The sequence below is a fragment of the Sciurus carolinensis genome, chromosome 3, assembly GCF_902686445.1.
Source record: "Sciurus carolinensis chromosome 3, mSciCar1.2, whole genome shotgun sequence".
Lineage (NCBI taxonomy): Eukaryota > Metazoa > Chordata > Mammalia > Rodentia > Sciuridae > Sciurus > Sciurus carolinensis.
Genome location: NC_062215.1, coordinates 164,904,490 through 164,922,971, shown reverse-complemented (window position 1 = coordinate 164,922,971; position 18,482 = coordinate 164,904,490). Strand labels below are relative to the sequence as shown.

Below are 18,482 nucleotides of genomic sequence, written 5' to 3'. Positions count from 1 at the left end.
GAGGCTCCCAGGACCAGGAGGTAGGTCCAGGCCCCTGGGAACGTTGCAGAGGAAGACAGCCCAGCCCAGGCGGTAGTTGTAGATTGAGGGGAACCTCTAGGAGAGGAACTGACCAGCGAGACCTCCCCACCGGGTGAATCTTCCCTGCCAGGTGAGGTTTTCCCACAAGGTCGGTAAAACCAGAGACACAGGCACAAACAGGCCTTGCCTCAGCCCGCAGCCTAGTTCCCCTTTGGATGACCATTGGTCAACAAGTGGAGGCACCTCCGCCCACTATCAGGGAATATACCCCACCTAAGGGTCACCACCTCTAGAGAGGCAGCTTCCTTGTAGAGCACCGCATTATCAACTTCCTCCAAGACTTCAGGCTACTGAAGGATAAGAGGGAATATACTAGCAATCTTCAGGGACATTATAAGTCAATAGAGGAAAACAGCAATATCTTAATGATCAACTGATTCATGAACAATATGAGAAAACAAGGGAAGAAAATGCCCCAAACAAATCTAGATGTTACATCAATAAAATCCAACGACAGCATGGCAGAAGAAATGACAGAAAGGGAGTTCAGAATGTACATAATTAAAATGATCAGGGAAGCAAATGATGAGATGAGAGAGCAAATGCAAGCATTGAATGATGAGATGAAAGAGCAAATGCAGGCATTGAATGATCGTACCAATCGACAGTTAAAAGAGCAAATACAGGAAGCAAAAGATCATTTCAATAAAGAGTTAGAGATATTGAAAAAAAAAAACAAACAGAAATCCTTGAAATGAAGGAAACAATAAACCAAATTAAGAACTCCATAGAAAGCATAAACAATAGGATAGAACACCTGGAAGACAGAACCTCAGATATTGAAGACAAAATATTTAACCTTGAAAACAAAGTTGAACAAACAGAGAAGATAGTAAGAAATCATGAACAGAATCTCCAAGAACTATGGGATATCATGAAAAGGCCAAATTTGAGAATTATTGGGATTGACGAAGGCTTAGAGAAACAAACCAAAGGAATGAACAATCTATTCAATGAAATAATATCAGAAAATTTCCCATATCTGAAGAATGAAATGGAAAATCAAGTTCAAGAGGCTTATAGGACTCCAAATACACAAAATTACAACAGACCCACACCAAGGCACATTATAATGAAAATACCTAACATACAAAATAAAGACAGAATTTTAAAGGCTTTGAGAAAAAAGAACCAAATTACATTCAGGGGGAAACCAATACGGATATCAGCAGATTTTTCAATCCAGACCCTAAAAGCTAGAAGGGCCTGGAACAACATTTTTCAAGCTCTGAAAGAAAATGGATGCCAACCAAGAATCTTATACCCAGCAAAACTTACCTTCAAATTTGACCATGAAATAAAATCATTCCATGATAAACAAAAGCTAAAAGAATTTACAAAAAGAAAGCCAGCATTACAGAACATTCTCAGCAAAATATTCCATGAGGAAGAGATAAAAAACAAAGAAGCAAATCAGCAAAGGGAGGAATTATCCTAAAGGAACTGTCAAATAAAGGAGGAACCAAGTTGTGTCAAATAAATAAATAAATAAATAAATAAAATTTAAAAATGAACCAAATGACCGGGAATACAAATCATATCTCAGTAATAACCCTGAATGTTAATGGCCTGAATTCATCAATCAAAAGACATAGACTGGCAGATTGGATTAAAAAGAAAGATCCAACAATATGTTGCCTGCAAGAGACTCACCTCATAGAAAGAGATACCCATAGACTAAAGGTGAAAGGATGGGGAAAAACATACCATGCACATGGACTCAGCAAAAAAGCTGGAGTATCCATCCTCATTTCAGATAATGTGGACTTCAAGCCAAAGTTAGTCAGAAGGGATAAAGAAGGACATTTCATACTGCTTAAGGGAACCATAAATCAACAAGACATAACAATCATAAACATCTATGCCCCAAACAGTGGCTCACCCATGTATGTCAAACAAATCCTTCTCAATTTCAGAAACCAAATAGACCATAACACAATAATACTAGGTGATTTTAACTCGCCTCTCTCACCACTGGACAGATCTTCCAAACAAAAATTGAACAAAGAAACCACAGATCTGAATAACACAATCAACAATTTAGACTTAATAGACATTTACAGAATATACCATCCAACCAAGAGCAAATACACTTTCTTCTCAGCAGCACATGAATCCTTCTCTAAAATATACCATATATTATGCCACAAAGCTAATGTTAGCAAATACAAGAAGATAGAGACACTACCTTGTATTCTATCAGATCATAATGGATTGAAGTTAGAAATAAATGAAAGAGTAAAAAACAGAAACTACTCCAACACCTGGAGATTAAACAATATGCTATTATATGATGAATGGATAACAGAAGATATTAGGAAGGAAATTAAAAAATTCTTAGAGGTAAATGAGAACAAAGAAACATCATATCAAAATCTCTGGGACACGATGAAAGCAGTACTTAGAGGAAAATTTATTTCATGGAGCGCATTTAATAAAAGAAGTAAAACTCAACAAATAAATGACCTAACACTACAGCTCAAAGTTCTAGAAAAAGAAGAACAGACCAACACCAAAAGTAGTAGAAGACAGGAAATAGTTAAACTCAGAGCTGAAATCAACGAAATTGAAACAAAAGAAACAATACAAAAAATTGACAAAATAAATAGTTGGTTCTTCGAAAAAATAAACAAAATTGATAAACCTTTAGCCACACTAACAAAGAGAAGACGAGAGAAAATCCAAATCACTAAAATTCGGAATGAACAAGGAAATATCACAACAGACACGATTGAAATACAAAACATAATTAGAAGCTATTTTGAAAATCTATACTCCAACAAAATAGAAAATTTCGAAGAAATCAACAGGTTTCTAGAGACATATGAATTGCCTAAACTGAACGAGGAGGACATACACAATTTAAATAGACCAATTTCAAGTAATGAAATAGAAGAAGTCATCAAAAGCCTACCAACAAAGAAAAGTCCAGGACCAGATGGGTTCTCAGCTGAGTTCTACAAAACCTTTAAAGAAGAGCTCATTCCAATACTTCTCAAAGTATTCCATAAAATAGAAGAGGAGGGAACCCTCCCAAACTCATTCTATGAAGCCAATATTACCCTGATACCTAAACCAGACAGAGAGACATCGAGGAAAGAAAATTTCAGACCAATATCCTTAATGAACATCGACACAAAAATCCTAAACAAAATTTTAGCAAATCGCATACAAAAACATATTAAAAAGATAGTGCACCATGATCAAGTGGGTTTCATCCCAGGGATGCAAGGTTGGTTCAACATCAGGAAATCAATAAATGTAATTCACCATATCAATAGACTTAAAGTCAAGAATCACATGATTATTTCAATAGATGCAGAAAAAGCATTTGATAAAATACAGCACCCCTTCATACTCAAAACACTAGAAAAAATGGGGATAGTGGGAACATTCCTTAACATTGTAAAGGCCATCTATGCTAAGCCCATGGCTAATATCATTCTAAATGGTGAAAAACTGAAAGCATTCCCCCTAAAAACTGGAACAAGGCAGGGATGCCCTCTTTCACCACTTCTTTTCAATATCGTCCTTGAAACTCTAGCCAGAGCAATTAGACAGACCAAAGAAATTAAAGGGATACAAATAGGAAAAGAAGAACTCAAACTATCCCTATTTGCTGATGATATGATTATATACTTAGAGGAACCAGGAAATTCCACCAGAAAACTTTTAGATCTCATAAGTGAATTCAGTAAAGTAGCGGGATATAAGATCAATGCACATAAATCTAATGCATTTTTATACATAAGTGATGAATCTTCAGAAAGAGAAATTAGGAAAACTACCCCATTCACAATAGCATCGAAAAAAATAAAATACTTGGGAATCAATCTCACAAAAGAGGTGAAAGACCTCTACAATGAGAACTACAGAACACTAAAGAAAGAAATTAAAGAAAACCTTAGAAGATGGAAAGATCTCCCATGTTCTTGGATAGGAAGAATTAATATTGTCAAAATGGCTATACTACCAAAAGTGCTATACAGATTCAATGCAATTCCAATTAAAATCCCAATGATCTACCTTACAGAAATAGAGCAAGCAATTATGAAATTCATCTGGAAGAATAAAAAACCCAGAATAGCTAAAGCAATCCTTGGCAGAAAGAGTGAAGCAGGGGGTATTGCAATACCAGATCTTCAACTCTACTACAAAGCAATAGTAACAAAAACAGCATGGTATTGGTACCAAAATAGAAAGGTGGATCAATGGTACAGAATAGAGGACATGGACACCAACCCAAATAAATACAATTTTCTCATACTAGACAAAGGCGCCAAAAATATGCAATGGAGAAAAGATAGCCTCTTCAACAAATGGTGCTGGGAGAATTGGAAATCCATATGCAACAGAATGAAACTAAACCCATATCTCTCACCATGCACGAAACTAAACTCAAAATGGATTAAGGACCTCGGAATCAGACCAGAGACCTTGCATCTTATAGAAGGAAAAGTAGGTCCAGAGCTTCAACATGTCGGCTTAGGACCAGAGTTCCTCAACAGGACTCCCATAGCACAAGAAATAAAAGCAAGAATCAATAACTGGGATAGATTCAAACTAAAAAGCTTTCTCTCAGCAAAGGAAACTATCAGCAATGCGAAGAAAGAGCCTACAGAGTGGGAGAAAATCTTTGCCAATCATACTTCAGATAGAGCACCAATCTCCAGAATCTATAAAGAACTCAAAAAACTCTACACCAAGAACGCATATAATCCAATCAACAAATGGGCTAAGGAAATGAATAGACACTTCACAGAAGAAGATCTACAAGCAATCAACAAACATATGGAAAAATGTTCAACATCTCTAGTAATAAGAGAAATGCAAATCAAAACCACCCTAAGATTCCATCTCACCCCAATTAGAATGGCGAGTATCAAGAATACAAGCAACAACAGGTGTTGGCGAGGATGTGGGGAGAAAGGTACACTCATACATTGCTGGTGGGGCTGCAAATTAGTGCAGCCACTCTGGAAAGCAGTGTGGAGACTCCTTAGAAAACTTGTAATGGAACCACCATTTGACCCAGCTATTCCATTCCTTGGCCTATACCCAAAGGACTTAAAATCAGCATATTACAGAGATACAGCCACATCAATGTTCATAGCTGCTCAGTTCACAATAGCCATATTGTGGAACCAACCTAGATGTCCTTCAATTGATGAATGGATAAAGAAAGTGTGGAATATTACTCAGCCATAAAGAATGATAAAAATATGGCATTTGCAGGCAAATGGATGAAATTGGAGAATATCATGCTAAGTGAGATAAGCCAATCTCAAAAAACCAAAGGACGAATGATATCGCTAATAAGTGGATGATGACACATAATGGGGGGTGGGAGGGGTTAGTGTTAGGGTTAGAGTTGGGGTTAGGGAGGGGGGCAAGAACGGAGGAAGGAAGGACTGTATAGAAGGAAAAGAGGGGTGGGAGGGGTGGGGGGGAAGGGAAAAAATGAATCAAACATCATTACCCTATGTAAATTTATGATTACACAAATGGTATGCCTTTACGCCATGTACAAACAGAGAAACAACATGTATCCCATTTGTTTACAATTAAAAAAAAAGACTTTACAACAGTGAAAATTAATGAAACATAATTATATTTCACAATGTAGTGGAGTCTTTAAATTAAAATGTAGAATGAAAGAAGTCTGCAGAAAATAATGCATACTGCGTGAGTTATCCATCTGAAACCTTAGAATGTGTTCTAACTTGGAAATAGGGTCTTTTAAGATGTAATTAGTAAAGGATCTTGAGATGAAACCATCCTGGATTTACGGTAGACCCTAAATATTATGACTACTGTCTTTATAAAAGAACAGAGAGGGAGATTTGGACACCCAGAGATAGGGAAGAAGGGGGTGTGAAGATGGAGGCAGAGAATGGGGTGATGCTGTCCCAAGTTGAGGAGTGCCAGGAGGCACCAGAAGCTGGGAGCGTCAAGAAAGGATCCTCCCTGGAGCCTTCAGAGGGAGCTTGGCCCTGCTGATGCCCTGATTTCAGACTTCTGCCCTTTGGGTACAGGGAGAGCACATCGTCCATGAGGGCCTGATCACCTCCTTCAGAGAAGAAGAGGGACACCAGAGAGACCATCCTGTGCCTGCTGTTCCCCAAATTCCTTCAGTTTAAAGCGCTCCATATGCAGGGAGCCAGTTTGTGAGATGTCGTGTCCTGAACAGTATGAGGTGGGTGCTCATGCTCTAATAATCTGCTGAGCTGTGTTTTTATGTATCATTCATCTTTGTTCATCTGCATTATTTTCACAATCAGAGGTAAAGTTTTGTTGTTGTTTTTTAAAGAGAAAAAGAAAAAGCAGAAAGCCCTCTAAACACAAAAGGTGGCACCAGAAACATTTTAAATAGAAAAGATGCGAGGCAGAGAGCAGCTGCTGAGATGATTGGACTATTAGAAGTAAAAAACAAAAGCCCCCTTCCTGTCCAGAGGCTCAGGATCATGCAGAGAAGAGAGGAGGTCAATAGGGCTCTCCTGCAAAATTCCCAGTCTCCCCTTCTCACCCCCAGACCTGTCCCCAGGGGTGCTGCTCTCCATGAACTCTCAACTTCTGCAGAGACAGAGCCTCCTCAGCTCCCTTATTGCTCACCCCCAAGAAGGACTGGAGTATTCAAGTAAAAATTAACAACAACAAAAGCCTTAACAAAGGAGAGCCAAAGACAGATCCATTCATCCCAGAGGTAAGGGAGAGTTTGTCCCCCAAGCTCTGGGTCCAACTCATCCATGTGTTATCCCAGGAATCAAGGGAAGTTCTGGGTCTCCCCATTCCTGACTCCAGGATTTCCTTCACATAGTAGGTGACATTTCTAAGCCAGTGTGTGTGCCAGCACACACCTATACACATGAATGCAACACGTACATGCTCATGCACACACATACGTAAGTATGCATGCACACACCACGCATACTCACAGACACTTATATATACATGCCCACATACACATGCAATGCTTGGAAACATACAATCACATGCATAAGCACATATATACATCTGCATATGCATATCAACTTATCATAGAATCAAATATATACACTTATATACATATACACACATATAAACACAGGCATATATACATATAAACAGGTATGCATATATCTATGGTCTGTGTGATCAGTAGAACAAGGCAGAATGGGTGGCAAGTGACATCCAAAACTGGGCTATAAAAAACATTGTGATTTTTGCCTGGCTCTTTCTCTCTCTGGGGTTACTCACTTGGAGGAAACCAACTTCTGTGTCATGAGGACACTTACTCAGTCATATGGAAAGATGCGACAAGGAAGAAGGAACTGAGACCTCCTGCCAACAGCTAGCCCCAACTTATCAGGATGGCGAAATAAGCCATTTTGGAAGCAGATTTCAAAGCCCCAGTAGAATCTTCAGATCACTGTGTCTTCCATCAACATCTTGACTGTCATCCCATGATAGAACTTCAGCCAGAAGCACCCACCTAAGCTATTCCTAGATTCCTAACCCTCAGAAACTATAAGATGAAAATGTTTGTTGTTCTTAAGCTGCTAAGTTTTGGTGGAATTTGTTACACAGCAATAGAGCAGAAGATAATGAATACAAATATATTGCATATACTTATACACAGACACACATATCCATATCCATATACTCAAATACATCCCCCAAATACACACAAGCCTACATCTACACATACATATAAACATACACAAACACATTTGCATGCAGTACACATTGATACACATGCACACACACATGCACAAATTCTAATAACCCACTCCTAAAGAGTCTTGAGGCTCTTCCACATCCAGGTACCCTCTTAGCTCCCCTCAGAGGTCTTACCCATCTCTGGGGAGCTGTTATCCACGAGATTCCTGCAAGAGATGATTATGTCCCTGGGGGACATACACGTTTTTCAAGCTCTCCAAGTCCTCCTCTCTATGGTGAAATAGACATGATAATAATGCCTATCCTCCCCAGCTGCAAGGAAGATTAAAGATAATGTAGGAAAATGTCTGTCAGTTGTTCTGGACTGAAGGTAAGTTCTTCATTTCCCCACTGGAGGGCGCCCCCACTTTGTCTGTCTCTCTCAGTCACCCTTTCACAGATTTCAGCAATTGTGGCATCCAAGCACTGGAGGCCCTCAGTGGCCTCTTGTTCCAAGGAGAAGCATATGCACAGCCCTAGGAGGAGGGCCTGCAGAAATCTGCTTCAGAGATTTCCAATGTTTGAAAAAAAGGGGGAGGGCCTCTGCTTTTCTAATAGAATCTTAAGTATAGCATGACCCCAACCCCCACCTCACTCATTCTTACATATAAGTGCGCACACATAATATATGCATATGTGTGTGTTTATATACCATCAGTCCTCCATATCTGCAGGGTCTGCATCTGTAGATTCAACTAACTGCAGATTGAAAACAGGCCTGCAATGGTTTCCTCTATATGGAACATGTACATTTTTTCTTGTCGTTATTCCCTGAATGGTACAATATAACAGCTATTTACATAGTATTTACACTGTGTTAGATATTATATGTACTATAGAGATGCTTTAAAGTACATGGGAAGATGTGTATAGGTTACGTGCAAATGCTGTTATATACTACGTTGTACAAAAAACTTAAGCATCCTTAGATTTTGGTGTCTGTGGGCAGGTCCTTAAATACAATCCCCTGAGGGATTGAATCACCCTAAGGGGTGACTGAATCTATCTATCTATCTATCTATCTATCTATCTATCTATCTATCTTCTATTTCTATCCATATCCATATCTATATCTATACTTGGAGAAAGAAGGAGTGCACTCTCCTTAAATGAGGCTCAGAGTCCCTCACAGTCAGCCCTACCTTTGCTCATCTCTATGGAGATGAGTAAGTCACCTGGCATCTCTTTGGAACCCCTGGAGATTTTTGGAGCCCAGATTAAAAACTGCCTATATGGTACCTCCAGCTATCCTTACAGATAAAAACTGAGATCAGGCTGGGCAAGTGTGGAGCCAGGATGGACTCTGGTCCCCTCACTTTCCTCCACCTTTCTGGCTCACCCTTCCTCTCCACAGCCCACCCTCCTCTCAGGGACCCCAAGAGAGTCTGGACTGTTTTAAACAGCAGACTCTTCTGCTCTAAGGAAGACCTGAGGAGGTGACATTTGAACTTAGACTAGACATATGACTAGAAAGCAGAGGAAGATCTGGAGGAAGAGTCCCTAGGACAAAGAGATTTCTTTTTTTTTCAGTACTGGGGATCCAATCCAAGGCAAGGATTCTACCACTGCTAGGCAAGTGTTCTACCACTGAGCTAAATCCCCAGCCCTTAAATTTTTTTTTTGTTGTTGTTGTTTTATTTTGAGATACAGTCTCACTAAGTTGTGGAGGTTGACCTTGAACTTGTGATCCTTTGACCTTAGACTCCTGAGTCACTGAGATTATAGGTGAGCACCATTCAATACAATTGCTACCAGGTAGATTCCAGGCATATTCCATGAAGAGATAGAACAGGCCCATGGTAGGAGATGGGTTTGGAGAAAAGGTCCAGGATTACTCAGGGCTTGTGGTTCATAGGGTTGGATTTTATTTAAAGTGCAGAGGAAAATCCTTTGGAGATTTCTAATGAAGGGAGCCTAATGACAGCATAAACAGTTTATGAAGATACACTGATGCTGCTGGAAAATAGATTATGAAGAGGACAAGAGTGGAAATAGGAAACATATTTGGGGATGGTAAGTTATCCAGGTGGGACCTGGATCTTGGACTGAGATGGTGGCAGCATAACTGGGGAACTCCTAGCTGGAATCCATCCAGGCCAACATGCTCCTTGGAGATGCACCAGTCCCTCTTAGTCATTTCAGAGAAACTGGTCCCCATCCCTGTCACCATGGTAGCAGTGCTTCTTAGCTTCGATTGGTTGCTGAGTCACATCATTAACCCAGTAACTGACCCTGTTGGGGACTGGTTGCCATGGTTTTGCCAAATATGCAAAAGAGGAACTGCCATTCTTCTCCAGGCTCAGGGTGGGGAGGAGATAGGGGATTAGGGAAGGGCCAGAGTCATTTGTTTCAGGTGTTATTCAGATCAAGACGACTACTGAAAATGTGCTCTGTATTTGGTAGGGGAGACCAAAGAGAACAGTGGTAAGCCCTGCATTGGTACATTACTTGAAAACCCCTTACTTCTTCCCATTTTAGGATTTCTTTGCTACCAGTACTCTAAGTCAGAATCTCATTGCTATTTAAAGCTGAATTGGAAGCCTCCCATCCCTCACACTTTCCCTGATGGTCTCAAGAAGGGCAATTACAGGTTGATCCAAATTTATATTATTGAAGTTGGTTTTTAAAACCAACTCTTTTCACAGATTTGTCTGTAGGCAGGATGGGTGGACTTTGGGCAACCAGAACCTCCAAAGTGAGAGAGGCAGGTGCAGAACACAGCAAGATGGGAATGAGGTACGAAGAGCACAGTCCTTGATTGCCTGAGGACCTGGTTTCAGATGCTTTTCTCCTTCCATGGGTCATTTCCAGTGCAGGTGAATGGCCGGGTGGAACCATACCTGGAATGACAGTCAACCCACTATAATCTTCAAATGCATCTTAACTGGCCTTCATTCCCCTGGTGGAAGAAAATCTTTTCATCCAGACCCCAGGTAAGGCAGGCAGGTCAGGACCCAGTTCTGCCTCTTCTGAGGTCCACAGTACCCACTCAGCGATAAGATCCCCTAGAGGGCAGTCATACCAGTCCCAACTCAAGAATCCACAGAGAATTCTGCAGCCACAAGTTATGCACATTTAATATTTGGTAACTATAATCAGTTGTCTCTGGGGAAGGGGAATACACTGAGAAAGAGGAGACCAGTGCTCAGTTCAGCCAAACTCCAGTATGTCCCCTGCTTCTGTATTTCTCAAAGCACCTTTGCACTCAGTTCATCTGATCCTAACAAATGGTATAGTACGTGGGTATTTCCAGACCATCCACTTATATAATGTAGGAAGATCAAGAGATGCTCCTCTGGTATATGAGTACTCCCAATACATGTCCTCTTCCCTGCATTCTTGCTTGTAAGGACATAGCTAAATGTAATGTTCAACTAGTCATATTTATCATACTTGATTCTCATAAGTTAGGTGGACCCAGACTGCCAGACTTGTCCCATAATACATTCTTTTTTTTTTTTTTTTTTTTTTTTTTTTTTTGCGGTGCTGGGGATCGAACCCAGGGCCTTATACTTGCATGGCGAGCACTCTACCAACTGAGCTATCTCCCCAGCCCCCATAATACATTCTTTTATTCAGCATGTCTGTACTGCACTGTGCTTGGACGCTGCAATACATGGTTCCTGCCTCAAGGCAAGTGAAGACCAGTTAGGGAAGAATTACATCCAGAACATGATGCAATAGACATTGAACGCCTGTGCAGCAGGCCCCACAGTTGCCCTGCCTCATATCCTCTAGTCTACCAAAAATCGGACACTGTTGGTACATGCTGAACACCTCCTCCCTCAAACCCTGGGAATGCCAGGCCTTCTGGAATGCCAGAAGAATCCATAAAACTGTGCATCAATGGTCCTCAAGGGCCTGGTATTTAATAGCACCAGAGTCAACACCTAACATATTAAGGACTAAGTTAGTGGATAAATATCCTTCCCTTGGTGAGATAAGACAAGTTTTATGTGGATCCTCAGAGATACCAGCACGATTGATTCCCAATGGTCCACAGTAGTGATCTGCTCACCAGCATTCTGTTTACTGGCTTTTCTCTTTCCTTTCTCTCACTTTCTCCTCCCTCCACTTGTACTTTCAGGGATGATTTGTCACCTAGACCACCTGTATCAAATTCTTGTCTCAAGTTTCCTCTTAGGTGAATCCAAATGAAGACAATTGGTTTTCTATACTATTATGGTTTGGATGTGAGGTGTCCCCCAAAAGCTCATGTATGGGACAGTGCATGAAGGTTTAGAAGAGAAATGATTTAGAAGAGAAACTATGAGAGCATTAATCCCCTGATGAGATTAACTGAGTGGTAACTGAAGGTGGGTAAGTTGTGGCTGGAGGAGGTAGGCCACTGGGGGACTGCCTTTGGGGTATATATTTTGTTTCTAGAAAGTGGAATCTCTCTCTGCTTTCTGATCATCATGTGAGCCTCTTCCCTACAATGCGCTCCTCCCCCATTGATGTTCAGCCTCACCTTGAGCCCTGAGGATTGGAACCAGCTGTCTATGAACTGAGACCTCTGAAACTGCAAGCTCCCAATAAACTTTTCCTCCTTTCTAGTTGTTCTTGTTAGATCTTTTAGTCACAGCAGTAAAAAAGATAAAATATCTGCTTTCAAGTTTTAATTTTTCCAGCTCTGTTATTCCTACTGCTTGTCACTCAAATTGTATCATTTCCTCTGGTGACCAACTCTAAAGACCACAAACTACCCTAACTCATCCAAGATGAAATAGATAACCTAGTCTTATAACAACTTTAAAAATTGAATTCTCATTTAAAATCTTCTGGAAAAGTAATCTTCAGGCGAGGATGGTTTTACTAGAAAATTCTATCAAATATTTAAAGAAGAAATAACACTTCTGTACAGTATCTTCCAGATGTTATGGTTTGGATGTGAGGTATCCTCCAAAAGCTCACGTGTGAAATAATGCAAGGTTCAGAGGAAAATGATTAGGTTGTGAGAAACTTAATACAATCAGTGAATTAATCCCCTGATAGGGACTAACTGAGTACTAACTGAAGTCAGGTAGCGTGTGGCTGGAGGAGGTGGGGCATTGTCGGACATGACTTTGTGGTATATATTTTGTATCTGGTGAGAGGAGTCTCTCTGCTTTCTGATCATCATGTGAGCTGCTTCCCTCCACCACCTCTTCCACCATGATATCCTGCCTCACCTTGAGACCCAAAGAATGGAGCCTACTGTCTATGGATTGAGACATCTGAAACTGTGAGCCCCCAAATAAACTTTTCCTTCTCTACAATTGTGCTGTGTTTTAGTCACAGCAGTGAAAAAGCTGACAAAACACTTCCCAACACATTACATGAAGTCATAATTGCCTCGATACCAAATCAGGACAAGACACCACAAGGAAAGGAAACTGAAGACCAACATGCCTTATGAGTGTGGTTGTAAAAACTCAAAAATGGCTTTCTGCTTCATCAATTCTTCCCTTTTTCTGTTTCGTTTGTTTTGTACTGAGGATTCAATCCAGGGGTGCTTTACCACTGAGCTTCATACCCAGTCCTTTTTTTTTTTTTAATTTTGAGACAGGGTCTTACTAAGTTGTTTAGGGCCTCACTAAATTGCTGAGGCTGGACTTGAACTTGTGATACTCCTGTGTTAGCCTCTAGAACTGCTGGGATTACAGGCATGCACCACTGCTCCTGGCTCTTTTTCTGTTTTTAATTGTATTGATTTATGCTTTTGTCTTTAGTTCTTCCCTCTGATGACTTTTCCAATGTTGGCATTTCATGTCATACACTTCATTCCAAGCATTCCTTTAGCTGCACTGCACAAATTTTGATAGGTTGTGCTTTCCTTTTTGTTCAGTTCAAAATATTTTCTTACTTCACTTAAGATTTCCTTTTTGACCCATGGGATATTTAAAACATTTTTTTTTTTTTTTTTTTTTTTTTTTTTTTAGTGGCCAAGTGTTTGGAGACTTGTTACTGATTTTTAGTTTAGTTGCATTGTGGTTGTAGAACACTCTGCAAAATTTCAATTGTTTTAAATTTTACTAAGATTTCTTTTATCATCCAGGTTATGGGTAATGTCCCATTGTGTGCTTGAGGAGAATGTGTGTTCTGCTGTTGTTGGGTGGAGTGTTCTGTAAATACCAGTTAGAATCAATTGTGCAATGATGTGACCAGTTCTTGTATATTCTGCTAGTTTTTTTGATTTCTGAGAGAAGAGTGTTGAAATGTCCAAATATAGTTATAGACCTATTTTTCCCTTCAGTACTGTTCATTTTTGCATTACTCATTTTGAAACTCTGTTGTTAAGTCCACACACGTTGAGCTATGTGCATTCTTGATGAACAGACCCTTTTATCTTTAGGCAATATTCCTCCTTATCCTTGGTAATTTTCTTTGTGCTGAAAGTCAGTTAGTCTAGTATTAATATAACTATTTCAGTCTTCTTTGTGTTAGTGTGGCCCATCTTTCTCCATTTATATTATTATATTTGAAGTGAGTTTTTTATAGACAATACATTGTTGGGTTATTATTTATTTATTTATTTTGCTCTAGAAGGGATTGAACCCAGAAGTGCTCTATCATTGAGTAACATCCCCAACCTTTTTATTTTTGTTTTGAGACAGGGTCTCTCTAGGTTGCTAGTCTGTCTGTAAACTTGCAATGCTCCTGCCTCAGCCTCCTGAGTAGCTGGGATTACAGGTGTGCACCACCATGCCTGGCCATTCTGTCCACCCCTGTCTTTTAATTGATGTATTTAGGCCCTGTACAATGATCAATATATTTGGATTTACATCTATTGTAGTATTCATTTTCTGTTTGTTTCCTCTTTTTTCATTGTTGTTTTTCCTTGTTTCACCTTTCCTTCTCTATATTGGATTGCTGGAATACTCTATATTCTATTTTAATGTATCTATTGTATTTTTTAAAATTTTATGCTATTGTGGGTTTTTTTTTTTTTTCAATTTAAAACTTAGGAGTTGTTATTTTCTGGATTTCGACATTTATTATTTTTGGACTTCAGTTGACCACAGGTGACTAAAACCATGGATAGCAAAACTGCAGATAAAGAGGGGAACTGTTGTACTTATACCTCAGTTATGACTCCAAAGTCCAATCTTAACTATAAAACTGCAGTATCTGTTTCTCCTCTCCCCAATTTGGCATAGCTTCAGCATTTTCATAATAATTTCTTGATTGATTATTCAATAATCTTGTTATTTAGAGTAGATACCCCATGATTTATTTTCTTATTCACCTACTATTAACCAGATGTGTGTATGTATTGATATTATAAATAACTTCATAATATCCTTTTTGTCAGTACTGAAGATTGAACCCAGGGCCTCACACAAGCTAAGCATATGCTCTACCACTGGTTTATACCTTCTATCCCACAAATATGTTTTTATCTGTCCTGATTTGGGTTTTTTGTTTGTTTGTTTTTGTGGTGCTAGGGATCAAACTCAGGCCCTCACACATTCTAGGCAAGTGCTCTACCACTGAGCTACTTCCCCTGTCCTATCCCTACTTTGGACAATTACCTTGTTGCCAATAGTTATTTGAAAATAAGTAGGGATACTAACTCACACATAACAAAACTGGCAGGTGGCAGATACATGCTCCAATGTAACTTTCATCTGCAGCTTTTTAAAAAATTGAGACAGGGTCTTGCTATGTTGCCCAGGTTAGCCTTGGTCCTGCCTCAGTCTCCTGGGTAGCATGCCACTGCACCTAGCTTTCTTTGATATAGAATGAACAATTACAGGGCTTATGGGTGTAGCTCAGTGGTAGAACACTTGACCAACATGCATGAGGCCCTGGGTTCACTCCTTAGTGCTGCAAAAACAAACAAAAGTAATTACAAACATAGGCTAAAACAAAACAAAGGGACTATTGAAATACCACAGGGACAGTCTAAAACAGCATTTGCAGACAAGTTCATGTTGCTCAATATTAGCAGGTAGAAGGAATAGGGAAAAAGTAAATAAAAATGAAGTTATCACAGAAAAGTCAACTTATTATATTAGCTGGTTTTCGTGAGAGATTATACATCATGTATTAGTGGTCTCACCAAAAATGATTCCCATCTGCAATTGACATTTCAAAAAATGGAAGTTAAATATATACACACACATAAATTCTTTGTGTGTATGTATATACATAAAACAAATATGCTGCCTGTTCTCTAAATTCTAAAGCATACTCATTCACACATTGACTGATTGAACTATATATAAACATTCTGACTTACTGAAATATATATAAACATTCTTTTATGACAGGCCAGAATATCTACATTATCTCAACTTATACAAAAAGAAAACAGATCCAAAATAGCATTAAGGAACTTCCTTAGTTAAAACTATAAAACTGTGTGTGTGTGTGTGTGTGTGTGTGTATACATACATATATGTCACTTCTTTTGGCTAAATTTTTAACAAGTGTTCACATGACATCCTCCTAAATTTCTCTGGAAGAGATCTCTTCACTAATTTCCTTTTGCAAATTCATTTCTTGATACGTCTGGCATGTGAGATTTTAATTGCTCTGTCACAGTTTTCTCTTCTTCAGTCAGAGGTGACAGCTGCAGGTCTGTTTGCTTTTGTAGTTTTTGTATCATAGTCTTATTCAAAGTAGCATAATGTGTAGCATAGTCTCTTTCTGTTCAACAGCAACTGGTTTAAAGCATGCATATAAAGTTTGATAGCAAGACTTTATTGCTGACAATTTCTTTAAGACTATAACTCGATTTTTCTGGCCTGCTGAATAAGGATGATGAGTCTTGATTTCATATCCCAGCCTGTAGTGAATGTAATCCTGATTAGAGTCAGCTTTCTGGAATATCAGTTCAAGCTTACCCACCTCCGCCTTCACATTGAATAGTTGTATTGTATTTTTTGCTATATATTTTCGTGTAGTTTTTTCAGTGGTTGCTCTAGGGATTATAAATATATATACTTAACTTTTTTTTTTTGGCACAGGGGATCAAACTCAAAGGTCTCACTAAGTTGCATAGAGCCTTGCTAAATTGCTAAGGCTGGTTTTGAACTTGTGATTCTCCTGCCACAACCCCCTGAGTCATGGGATTACAGGCATGTGCCACCACACCAAGCCACACTTAACTTTTCACAGTCTACTTATAATCACTATTTTATCATTGGAAGTGAAAAATGCAGAACTCTCGCCAGCAAAAAGTTCTCTTTAACACCTTGTGTTAATGTTGTTGTTATAAATTAGAATAAATTACATCTACATACATTGAAAACTCTTGTCAGATAGTGTTATAATTTTTATGTTCAACCAACCATATTTCAAATAACCCAGGAATGGAGAAATATCTATAATATTTATTCAGATACTGACCATTTCTATTGGTCTTCCTTCATTCCTAATGTTTCTGCAAGCAATGAATTATCTTAGTTTTTCTTCACCTGAGAACGTTTTAAGTTCACCTTCATTCCTAAAATATGTTTTTTATGTATATAGAATTTTGGGTTGACAGCTTTTTTCTTTCACCACTTTAAAAATGTTATCCCACTTCCTTCTGGTCCCCATGGTCTAAAAGGAAGAATCCAGTCACTCAAATCAGTGTTCTCACTGGGTGTAGTGACTCACACCTATAATCTCAGCAGCTCAGGAGACTGAGGTCAGAGGATTGGGAGTTCAAAGCCAGTTTCAGCAATTTATGGAGGCCCTAAGCAACTCAACAAGACCCTGTCTCTAAATAAAACATAAGAAAGGACTTGGGGATGTGACTCAGTGGTTAAGCATCCCTGGGTTCAATTCCCAGTTCCAAAACCAAAACAAATCACTGTTCTCCTTCAAGCAATGTGTTGTTTGAGATTGTTCTGTTTTTAGTTTTTAGAGGTTTATGATAAATCTTTCTTTTGTTTCTAGGGATCAAACCCAGGAGTGCTTCACCACTGAGTCACATCCCCAGTCCTTTTTATTTTTATTTTAAGACAGGGTCTCACTAAGTTGCTGAGGCTGACCTCAAACTTGTGATCTTCCCACCTCAGCCTCCCCAGTCACCACACCCAGCTGATGGAATCAATTTTTGCAGTGCTGGGGTGATGGAATCATTTCTATTGATCCATCACCAACATGTGAATTGACTATTCTGTTGTATCTATTCTGCTTTTGAGTTCACCTATTTCCTTTTTGTTTTTTAGTTATTGTATTTTTTTTTTCGTTAGAGGATCAAAAAGAATAACCAGTGATAGGCAATACAATAAGGTTGGATAAGTAACCTCAAAACTGACCATACAGGGATTTGCAGATAATAGTAAAAGGTCTAGAGCTTAAGAAATGTGCAGAAGAAAATCACTGGGGATTTTAAGGAAGGGAATGTATCACATACCATTTTTAAAAACTACCCTAACACTATTGGAGAACATATGATATAGATGAGAATGTGATGGATAGGCCTGTTAGGAAGAATTGTCTTGGTCTAAGGAACACTGGTGGCTTGAACTTGGCAACTGCAGTCAAGTTGAGCACCTCCAGGGGGCCATGCACTGTGCCAGAGCAGCCTGAGCCTCAGGAAACTCTAGATCCTCATATATTTAAAAACAAACAAACAAACAAACAAACCTCTTCTGAATCCTGTCACCATGGCAGCTGTGCTTCTTCTGCCTGGATGGGCGGTAGAAGTGACATCATCGGCACTAAATGACTGATTCCCACAATGAGAACTGGTTACCATGGTGCTACTAAGCACGAAAACAAGA

General features: G+C 39.2%; 1 pseudogene; it reads right to left on the bottom strand.

The window, feature by feature from the left end:
* Window positions 1-16,240: 16,240 nt before the first annotated feature.
* LOC124979537 (spindle and kinetochore-associated protein 2-like) lies at window positions 16,241-17,210 on the bottom strand (annotated as a pseudogene).
* Window positions 17,211-18,482: the final 1,272 nt, after the last annotated feature.